This window comes from Oryza brachyantha, chromosome 6, assembly GCF_000231095.2.
Source record: "Oryza brachyantha chromosome 6, ObraRS2, whole genome shotgun sequence".
Lineage (NCBI taxonomy): Eukaryota > Viridiplantae > Streptophyta > Magnoliopsida > Poales > Poaceae > Oryza > Oryza brachyantha.
In genome coordinates this window covers 12,397,115-12,408,693 of record NC_023168.2, presented here as the reverse complement: position 1 = coordinate 12,408,693, position 11,579 = coordinate 12,397,115, and the positions used below count along the sequence as shown (strand labels likewise).

The 11,579-nt window shown below is 39.1% G+C and overlaps 1 long non-coding RNA gene across 3 annotated transcripts; it reads left to right on the top strand.

The window, feature by feature from the left end:
* Positions 1 to 8,061: 8,061 nt before the first annotated feature.
* On the top strand, positions 8,062 to 10,892 carry LOC102710881. 3 transcript variants are annotated; one of them, XR_423593.3, is made up of 5 exons: positions 8,062 to 8,744; positions 9,084 to 9,184; positions 9,267 to 9,377; positions 9,842 to 10,019; positions 10,483 to 10,892. It is a non-coding gene; the product is annotated as an uncharacterized LOC102710881 (long non-coding RNA). The 3 variants fall into 3 exon arrangements; XR_001550466.2 differs by lacking the exon at positions 9,267 to 9,377 and having other exon boundaries at positions 8,064 to 8,744; positions 10,483 to 10,890; XR_001550465.2 differs by lacking the exons at positions 9,084 to 9,184; positions 9,267 to 9,377 and having other exon boundaries at positions 8,071 to 8,744; positions 10,483 to 10,884.
* The last annotated feature ends 687 nt before the right edge of the window (positions 10,893 to 11,579 follow it).

The window sequence follows — 11,579 nt, the reverse complement described above, 5'->3', positions numbered from 1 at the left end:
ATGCTCCTATCATAAAGTATGAAAACCACGTCAACTAACTCCTAGTGTTATAGTAGATTAGTAGGTATTTTTGCAATTTAGAATGTCACATGGTACCGGTATTAGTTGCATGGCATTCCCTAATGATTTATTTTCATTCACAGCTCATAAGGCTAAAATTACGTATTGGTTTTATGGTATGATCAGAAAGATTATTTTCATTCACTGACCAAAATACTAAAAGTACATATTAGCACTAATGTACATCATCCTCAAGCAGTCTTTCTTCTTATGAGAAAATTACTTAACTCACTTTACACTTAATCAGCATGCCATTGTCCCTCAATAGTTCACATATAAAATTATTCTAGGGTTATTTAAACCTATTTATATATATACATCGGGGGGATATAGAATGCCCTGTTTTGTATTTTTGAGGTTAAGTAGTCCAATCCTAATACTTCGCGGTTTAAAATAGATTTATTCTATATTTGACAGCACTGATTGACAAATACATTTTGTATTAAATGATCAGCTGGCACTTTTAGCTAATCAGAGTTGACACAGATAGATCGATGTATGAACTAACTATTTATCAGATATTTTGCTACTACAACGGACTGCTCGATATATCAACGTAGCAACTGTGGGACACCGTCTTGTTCTGCAGCTTTCTAATTTTATTGGTCCTTTTATATCAGAGTTACTACATTTGCTAATATAAAATTCAGAAAAACTGTACAACGACATGCCATCCAGGGGACGGGGTAGTTAAAGGGGATGACATCTACGTCCTTCCATCTAGACCTTTCTGAGCTCGGCCGCCATGATGTGCGTGTCTCCGTTGACATTGTACGTGTCAAAGGCGACGCGCAGCTTGGTCCCTTGCTAGGCGTCCCCTTTGACCGCGGCCGTGGAACGCTACGAACTCCCCGAGGTCGACGAAGCCGTCGCAGTCGGTGTCGAGCTCACTCATCCTGGCCGCCACCTCGCGCAGCACGTTGCCTCACACCGGCGCTGGGCATCCTCGTCATGATTCCTTGTCATTCTCCTACTGCTATAGATCCAATCATCTGTGACGGTCCATCGTATGCCTGGGCTAAAATGAGCCCGTCGTAGATGTAGTCGCACAGCCGAATCCAGTTACATATGTTTAGAGCCCGTCAGAGATGATACCCATCTGTGATGGGCAAAAAATGTATGCCCGATTGAGATTGTCTCAATCATCTCAATCGGGCCGAACTATCAAGCCCGTCAGAGATGACACTCATCTCAATCGGGCCTAGATTATGGCCCGTCATGGATGACTCTTATCTCTGACGGGTCTGATGACCCTTATCTCTGACGGGCCTAAATTATGGCCCGTCACGGATGACTCTCATCTCTGACGGGCCTGATAACCCTCATCTCTGATGGGCCTAAATTATGGCCCGTTACTGATGACCCTCATCTCTGACGGGCCTAAATTTTGGCCCGTCACTGATGACTATTTTTAAATACGACAACTTCAAACTATATTTTTAAATACTAAATGATTTCAAATGGAAAATTATCAACAACAAAGTATATAACGTTTTTGTATATAACGTTCTTTTGAACAATTTGAATTTGAATTTAAAAATATAACCACTTCAAAACAACATTTTCAACTACTAAATGATTTCAACTAAAAAAATCATCAACAAAAAGTTTTATAACTTATCAAGATCTATAACTTTTATTTTGGTCATTTTCTATATAACTTTATTTAAAACAGTTTGAATTTGAAAATATAACAAGTTCAAATAACATTTTCAAATACTAAATGATTTTAACTAAAAAAGTTATCAGCAACAAAGTTGTATAACTCATCTATAACTTTTATATTTGTCATTTCTTTATCCGACGAAGTTCTAGTAACATTGTTCACAAAATTGACATATTTGTGTTATAGTTTATAAACCAGATGAGAAATATATGAATTTTGTGAACAATGTTACTATCACTTTATCGGATGAAGAAATGACCAAAATAAAAATCATAGATCTTGATGAGTTATACACCTTTATTGTTGATGACTTTTACAATTGAAATCATTTAGTATTTCAAAATGTTGTTTGAAGTTGTCATATTTTCAAATTCAAATTCAAACCGTTCAAAAACATGTTGTATAGGAAAATGAACAAAATAAAAGTTATAGATATTGATGAGTTATACAACTTTGTTGTTGATGACTTTTTCAGTTGAAACCATTTAGTATTGGAAAATATTGTTTGAAGTTGCCATGTTTTTAAATTTGAATTCAAATTGTTCAAAAAATGTTATATAGCAAAAATTCCAAAGTAAAAGTTATAGATCTCGATGAGTTATACGTCTTTGTTGTTGATGATGTTTTCAGTTGAAATTATTTAATATTTCAAAATGTCGTTTGAATTTGTCATATTTTTAAATTCAAACTGTTTAAAAAAATATTGTATAGAAAAATGAACAAAATAAAAGTTATAGATATTGATGAGTTATACGACTTTTTTGTTGATAACTTCTTCAGTTAAAATCATTTATTATTTGAAAATATTTTTTTGAAGTTGTCATATTTTTAAATTCGAATTCAAATTGTTCAAAAAATGTTATATAGCAAACATACCAGAGTAAAATTTGTATGAATGTGGTTATGTTAAATATATTGATCGTTGTGTTTGCGAATGAATGTATATGAATTGGGGATGTTAGGATGTGATATCCTAGCACAGGGGTTAATAGGATTTAAAGGATACTTATACCAACAAATTACAATTTTCTCCCAGAAGCAATCTTAAAAAAACTATGAGGTTAAGCATGCTTAGCCTAGAGCAATTCATAGATGGCTGAACTACTGGGAAGGCACACGAGTGAGGACAAAAGCTAACAAAATGCCCGTCAGAGATGGATGACCTACCGGGAAGGCAATGAGTGACCACCAAAGGCACACATATGATAAAATTTATTTTTTCAGATTATACTCATTTGTGACGGGCGATAATCTAGGTCCGTTAGAGATGAGAGTCAACCGTGACGGACCATAATTATTGCCCGTCAGAGATGAGAGTCCACAGATAATAAAATATTTTTTTCGGATTATACTCATCTGTGACGGGCCTAGACTGTGGCCCGTCAGAGATGAGAGTCATCTGTGACGGGCCATAATCTAGGCCCGATTGAGATGAGTATCATCTGTGACGGTCGGATGCCCGATTAAGATAGTTTCTCATATCACTGACCTTTATTTAATGACGGGAGTCATGTCCGATAGAGATGACACTTTAAGCCCGTTAAATATAACCGGTTCCGTTCTAGTGTCCCCTTCTTACAGGCAACTTGGCCAAAGAACCATACGGTACTGCCAGGTACCATGTGATACCTGCATCTTTTTGGGTTTTCTTTGTCACGCGAAGCTATGATACCAGATGATACCAACTGGTTTCATCTACTACCAGATAATACCAAGTGGTATCATCTGGTATCATACGTGAGGTCCATCTGAGCGTGGAGGCGGAAGAGACAGCGGCGAGAATGCGACAACGGTGGAGGTGGGCAGATGTGGGGCGCATGGAGGTGGGCGGAATGCCGCGATGGTGGAGGTGAGAGGCACGTGACGACGGTGGAGACGGGTGAACATGGGCTGCAGCGACGTGCGGAGCATGCAGGCATGCAACGGCATGCAGGCATGCAGCAACGTGGGCGATGCGCGGATGCGGTTTTCTTCTACTTTAACTATCCCCTCTGACATAATCTGATGCCGTAGTCCCTCTCATAAATTTAGGTACTTTCTTTCATAAGCATAAAATTAATCTTTATCTTATTTTTTTATTTTAAAGCCACTACGTATTACCACAGATATACCCATAATATATAGGAGTGGTGTTAGGAAATTAGGATGCGTAAAATAAGTGCAAATGTGCACAGAACGAAATGCTCACGTGGCCACGAAAAATGATGGCGATGTGAGGGTTATTTGAGGCCTTGAGCATATGCTGTTCGTGTAGTGCATGAATCGGTTGGGTGGAACGTCGCTATATATTGGTATAATTAGCTGCTCGTGTGCGGTAGTGCAGTGGTGGCTGTTCCTGTGTTGCACTCACGCAAGGATGGTGCATTTACCCGCAGCCAGTGGAGGGCACACGATTTAGAGTTTGGATTAAGAAAACTTTTTTGTATCCAAAATCTTAATAATTTACTTGTATTGTATAACATTAAACACTTGTAATGGTACTTCATGCCATATCTAACACAAATTGAGTCCAAGGTCATATTTTACTGAATTGATCATAATATCAAATTGTTTAACATATAGAAATTGTCAACAAATGAAACACGTAAAGTATGAAAAGCGATAAAATGATTATTACTATTTTTTGAATAGGAAGCAGGAGCACTGCCAAATCAATTAATAGGAAGAATAGAGAGTGTACAACATCTCCCGCGCTGGCGGGACACAACTAGAATTTTGCAAATGCTAGGGCTCTCTCCATATAAATCGCAGCTCACTGTGCTATGCCACTTGGCCTTCCATCGTAGTTATGATTGAAGATCCTTTTGTTTCTCTCTAGCCAAATCAACCAGGTTGTGTAGACAAACAAGCCTTCAAACCCTTTTCTAACTTCTTTCTGTAACCTCATCCGACAATTCTTCCATCATTGGAGGTAGTCCCCCTATGGGCGTAAAAGTAGTGGGGCTGCAAGTTGAAGGCGCTGGATAACCTGTAGCCGAACCTGCCTTGCGAAAGGATAGGTCATGACTAGATGGTGGGCTGTCTCGTTACGGATTCTGCAAAGGGAGCACAGGGAGTTGTTTGGCCAGTTTCTAAGCTGTAGTTTGTCGGCTGTTAGATCTTTGCATTAGCCACTAGCTAGCTGAAGAACCTGCATTTCCCTTCAACTTCAGCTTTCCAGATGTAGAGTGGTCTATTAACTATGATGCCTCCCGTGAACTGCATTTCGTATACTGAGGCCACCGAATAAGTCCCATTGGCATTCCAATTCCAGTTGATTTTGTCTCTGGTGGATGTTTGGATGTCTACATGGCGAAGCACTGTCCATAAGGCAAAGAACTATGAAGTCTGTTGCGGGGTTTCGATGTGGCGCATACTCCTTATATAGCCATTTGTTCTAATGCGGTTCTTGGCCAACAGTTTCGTTTTTCCTGGCAGCTAGGTTATACAGTAGAGGCACCAATTCCTTTGGTCCTTTTCCCTGCAGCCATCTACCGTGCCAGAAGGCGCATTTGGATCCATCCCCTAAGGAAAAGCGATAAAATGATTGTGATTCCTACAATTTAGAGGATAACTTCGCGACGCTCCATATTTTGTCCTTATCGTTAACTTGTAAGAAGAACTCACTTTTAATCAACGTAACTAAACAATCATTCAAATATTATTGACTCACCTTGAGTGGCCTTGAAGAGCGCCCCGGAGCATGCTGTGGTTGGGATGCCGTGGGACAGGCCAGCCTGGCCTGAGGCGGTGGCCAGTGATGTCGCGGCCCCGAATATGGCGGCAGAGCGCCGATGGCTGGTGAGGAAGCCCGAGGAGAAGCTGGCGGGGAGGGAGGAGTGGGCGTCGGTCCCTGGCGCGGGGGTGGAGAGGGGCTGCGGTGTGGCGGCATTCCCCGACGCGGTCAACTAGACGACCTCGCGTCGGGCCCCGGGCTCCCTTCTTCGGGAGCCGCTCCCGTTCCGGCACTACAAGAAATATGACCTTCTGTGACGAATTTCTCATGACATCAGAGCTATTCGTCATTAGCACATTCCATTTTATGACGATTAGTATGAGATGGGATGGCTTAGTGACGAAAAAAAGTGTTCGTCGTTAATACCAACTAGAAATCGTCATAAACTATTTCAATGGGACATTGTGACGAATACTAATTTGTCATAGGGGGCAAAAAGCGAACGTCACAGATTTATATAATGCATTTCTAAAAAATATATTAAAAGTTAAAGCAATTTATTCAAGTAAATTAATGAGGGAATTAAACTTTTTCTTTAAAAATCACGGTCGAAAATATTTTTGTAATATTCTACGTGGTCTTAATTATTCTCTGAAATTTTTTGTGAATTTTTGGAGCTCAATAACTAATTTTAATAACACAAACCTCATTTAACCTATTAAAATAAATTGAAATAACATTAAAACCCCTCTGTCTGTCCTTGGGCCTTTTTCGGCCCAAGTATTGTTTTGTCCATCTTGCAATATGACTTTGCTTCAATAATTCGAATTTAAATTTTAAATTATGACAACTTTAAACAATATTTTCAAATACTAAATGATTTCGACTGAAAAAGTCAAAAGTTGTATAACTCATCAATATCTATAACTTTTATTTTAGTAATTTCTTCATTCGACAAAGTGCTACTAACATTTTTCACAAAATTTATATATCTGTATTATAGTTTATAAAACCATATAAGAGGTATGTAAATTTTATGAACAATGCTACTACTGCTTTGTCAGATGAAAAAATAGACAAAATAAAAGTTATAGATATTGATAAGTTATATAACTGTGTTGTTCATGACTTTTTTAGTTAAAATCATTTAGTATATGAAAATCTTGTTTGAAGTTGCCATAGTTTGAAATTCAAATTCAAATTGTTGAAACAAAGACATATAGCAAAATGACCAAAACAAAAGTGGTAAATATTGATGAGTTATACAACTTTGTTGTTAATGACTTTTTTAGTTGAAATAATTTAATATTTGAAAATATTTTTTGAAGTCGTCATAATTTGAAATTTAAATTTTATATAGGTCAGTTAAGCTCAGATGGAGAAATGGCCAAAATAAAACCGGTAGATCTGAATAAGTTATACAACTTTCTTTTGACAACTTTTTCATATAATTTCATTTAGTAAGATAAAATTTCACTCGAAGGTTTAATACTTTGAAATTAGTTCAAAGGAGGGACGCAGAATGGACTTCTCAGAGAGGGATGAGGAAAAGGGCTGGCCCATAACATGCCTTTTGCTCCTCTCTCCCCGAGAAGTCCATTTGGCCTCCCTCCTCAAATCTTAAATCTTCGAATCGAATTTTAGCATATTAAATGAACTTTTGTGAAATAATTGTCAAAAACAAAGTTGTATAACTTACTGAGATCTATTTATCTTATTTGGGTTATTTCTCCATCTATGTTTGATTGACCTATATAAAATTTGAATTTCAAATTATAACAACTTCAAATAATATTTTTAAATAGTAAATGATTTCAACAGAAAAAGTCGTCAACAACAAAGTTGTTTGACTCATCAATATCTATAAATTTTATTTTGGTCATTTCTTCATCCGACAAAATAGTAGTAACATTGTTCATAAAATTAACATATCTCTCCTATAACTTACAAACTAAATGAGAGATATGTACATTTTGTGAAAAGTGTTACAAACCTCTTTATCGGATGAAGAAATGACCCAAATAAAAGTTGTAGATCTTGATGAGTTTTACAACTTTGATGTTGATGACTTTTTCAGTTGAAATCATTTATTATTTAAAAAGGTTATTTGAAGTTGCAATATTTTGAAATTCAAATTCAACCTATTGAAACAAAGTCATATAACAAAATGACCAGAACAAAAGTTGTAGATATTGATGATTTATATAACTTTATTGTTGATGACTTTTTCAGTTGAAATCTTTTAGTATTAAAAATATTGTTTGAAGTTATCATAATTTGAAATTCAAATTTTATATAGTCTAATCAAAGTCGGATGGAGAAATGACCAAAAGAAAAATTGTAGACCTAAATGAGTTCTACAACTTTGTTTTTGGCAACTTTTTTCATACGAGTTGATTTAGTATAATTTTTGTGTTTTAATTCACAATGATTTAATAAAATAAAAAGAGAAAAAATGTTGTGTAGGCCTAATTCAGTGGCGCCATTCCAAAAAAATTCACTGACTGGTGCCAACCCAAAAGAATTTCGAAGTGGATTGACTCTAGTACCCCTCCTCATCCGAAAAATTACCAGCGTGTGTTATATCATCCACCAAAATAGAAAGGGTAGGATAGTAATTGTACTACCCTCATCTGCCGCTGAAAACCCTAGGTCACCCACATATGCCGCCTCCTCATCCCTCCAGTTCCATCGCCGCCGCCTCCTCCACCCCTGCCGGCCATCGCACCCCCATCCCCTCCGCCGGCCACCATGCCACCATCTCCTCCACCTCCATTGGCAACCGCGCCCCTATCCCCTCCACCACCTCCGCCGGCAGCCACGCCCCACCCCCTCCACCTCCGCCTGCCGTCGCGCCCCCATCCCTTCGCCGGCCGTCGCACCCCCATCCCCTCCACCACCTCTGCCGACCACAGTGCCCCCGTCTCCTCCACCTCCGCAGGCCGCCGCACCCCTATCCCCTCCACCACCTTTGTCGGCCGCCGCACCACCATCTCCTCTTCCACCGCGCCCCCATCTCCTCACTAACCCTTTCTGTGACTTCCATGCCCCTTTACCGTAGCCATTGCCACCATCTCCTCCGCCCCCCGCCCATCCCCTCCTCCGCCACACTCCGTCGCAACACATCCCCTCTACTGCCGACATCCCCCCTACCCATCATCCATCCGATCTCCTTCTCAAGCTCATGACCACACGGGTAAACTAGGTGTCCGCGCCGATGGCAGCTCACCTCCCCGGGGGCCTCCCCCGCCCCAGATCCCACTTGAGCATCTTCTTCGTTGGATCCGGATCCATGGTGGCGGCAGAGGCTTACCTACCTTGGCGATGACTACAGGATCTATCGACTTGGAGGTTGGAGCGATGGTGCGTGTGTGCATCACTGTACTTTCCCCTAACTCCCCTCGCTGGTCCTTGCTGGTCGGCCGTGTTGATCCTGACATTTTTGGATAGAGGATCGTAATAGAACCATCCGTTAGTGTGACCATGATGATTTGTTTAGATTTTTTTGTTTTGGAAGAGACTAGTTCCAAGGCTGTGTTGTGTGTTAACTCACCTATTAGTACATACATTCTTTCTTTCGCCGATGAACAACTACTACTTCACTTCGTGTGGTTTACAAACTATTTACATTACATTGAAAAAATATCATTTCACCATTATAGTTCCATTCTATGTTGGCTAAACTAATATTTTTTTTCATAGATTTGCATTTAGGAAGCTTCTGATTAACCTGCGGATTTCCCAATGGTGTGCATGCTTGAGGCTTGTCTATATCAGATTCAGTCTCTACTTCGACATGCATGGTAGAAGGAAGATACTAAACTATTTTCTCTGCGTTGTTTGTCTTTGCTTCGACGTGCTGATCTAATTTTGGTGCTATCTCAGGGCTGTAGGTTGTAGGGTACATCAAAATTTTGCATGTAGGACCTGAATGCACTAAAAAATAAATCGGGATTATTGTTACCTATTAAGGCTCGATTACTGATACCTGTTCAGGTATTCACCATCTTGAAATTAATTTTATGCTTGTATATTTTTTATCTGATGTTACACACAATAAAAATCAATTACATTATACATCATTCTTAATTTTGATGCTTTGCAAAGTAAATTATGCCTTTTATAAGCATTTTTTAACACGATCAAGTAGTCTTTGTAATGTAAAATTGCAGTCACTGCAGCATACTCAGGACTTGAAATAAATTCAGGTTCAAAGGATTTACTTTTAGGGTCAGATTAAATAAATCCAGTTTCAAGTTGAGGATCTATGACTGTGATGGTATTTCAGGTTCAATTTATACAGTGCTTGAAGGAAACCCAGATCTTATTAAAAGAAAGTAAAGAAATAGTCAGGACAATCGTTTCATTCAAAAAATTGTGATTTAATGTAATGATTTATGTTACTGTGATTAATAGTTGGTTTTCTTCTCATTTTATATTTCTTTATTTTCTTTTGACAGCCGTAGTGGTTGAAGTAATTTACTGAAGATTGCTACAATGCTACCATATTATTGAGACTGTAGTGATCGCGCTCTGCGAGGAAGTCCTGAAGAGAAGGATGTAAGAAAAGAAGTCGAGTAGTGATTGTGCATTGCAGATATGAATTGCAAACTACAAAGAGGGTTGTGCACCAGAAAAGTAAGTGGTCTTACACCTTCTACTTACTACCATGGCAGAACAATATAGTACAAGTTTTTAGGCAGTTTGATTGATCAAGAATTGGTGGGAGTTGTTTGTTTGGATGCCGGTAGGTACAGTTGTTCAGACTGGATAAAAATCGATAGAGGGGAAATTTGTCTTAACCTTTTTCAAACCTTTAGGCGTGGGAACTGAAATCTTACTTAGGGAAGATTCAAATCTGAATAAAAAACATGTTAGGTGACAGGTTATAAATACATGTGTAACTGAAAGGAATTTCTTGTGGATCAAGGGGGTAGTTTCTTAGCTGAATTTCAATGCTAATTCTGAGTGTTTAGTAGCAGAACACTATCAGCTGAATTTAAATTGAACTTTTGGTATACGGCGGCAACATGGTGGTTCATTCTAGTTATTCCTCTTTCTGCATATAGTTCTGAAATATTTTGATTTCACCTCTTCGCAGATGGAGCTAGGCTCGAGACTTCTGGGTGCTAAAGGACTTTCACTTGTTTATGTTTGTTTTGATCAGTAAACATATGATTGTATTTGGACATGTGGTTAGGTTTGGGTGTAATTTTTGGCTATAAGTCTGTATTGGATGTCCATAGGTTGTATTGGATATTAACTGGGCTATATTTGTATGTGCTGCTATTTGGTACAATGCTTCAGCCTATATGGTCTTGGCCCATTTGTTATTTGTTTTTAATGCAAATGGATATAATACAATTGGGCTGAAAATATCATGTATTGCTATGTTATAGATGGGCCTGGGGCCTTTGATTGGACTTAGCCCATTTAGCCCATAAATGGGTTGCTCAATCATGGGCTTTGATAGGTCAAAAGATATTTTATGATGAATAAAATTGTCATAATAAACCTGCCATATCAGCAGCACCACGCAGTACACAGCTAAAATTTTATGATGTTTTCTATCCTACGTGGCGACCTATGTGGCAATTATATATTTATTAAACCTTTGTGATTCGTGACATTTCATGCACTCAATAATGACGAAAATGGATGTCATTAACTTAATGACGAAAGAAGGATCGTCACTAGATCAATGACGAAAAATCATGTTTTCGTCATAGAACATGATTAGAGACGCATGATACGTGACGATTGTGTTTTCATCACGTGAACGTCATAAAGATTAAAACATGACATAAATTTTAGTGCTTATGACGTAAATGAAACGTCACCTATCATAAGATTTCTTATAGTGCGGGACCTGACCGAGTGACGGGCTTAGGCTCACCACCAGCCGCCAGGGCGGTCCCCTGCGTACATCCCAACGTGTCGCCCCGAGATGTCGGCCCCTGAGAGGCCGAACCACTAGGGCCGACAGTCCGACCCCTCGAGCTCCCGGTGGGGGTACCCTTGGTCGTGCCCTCAGTGGAATGACTGTAGCTCCGACGGCCGAGGAGAACCCACGCATAAGACCAACAAATAGAAAGTAAAAAAGCGAAGGAAGAATGGAAGTAGGCAAGCGCACCTTCGGGAGGGGTCTAAAGTCTATTCTGGTGCCTCCACCTCAAGGACTCAGCATGGCTGGGATTC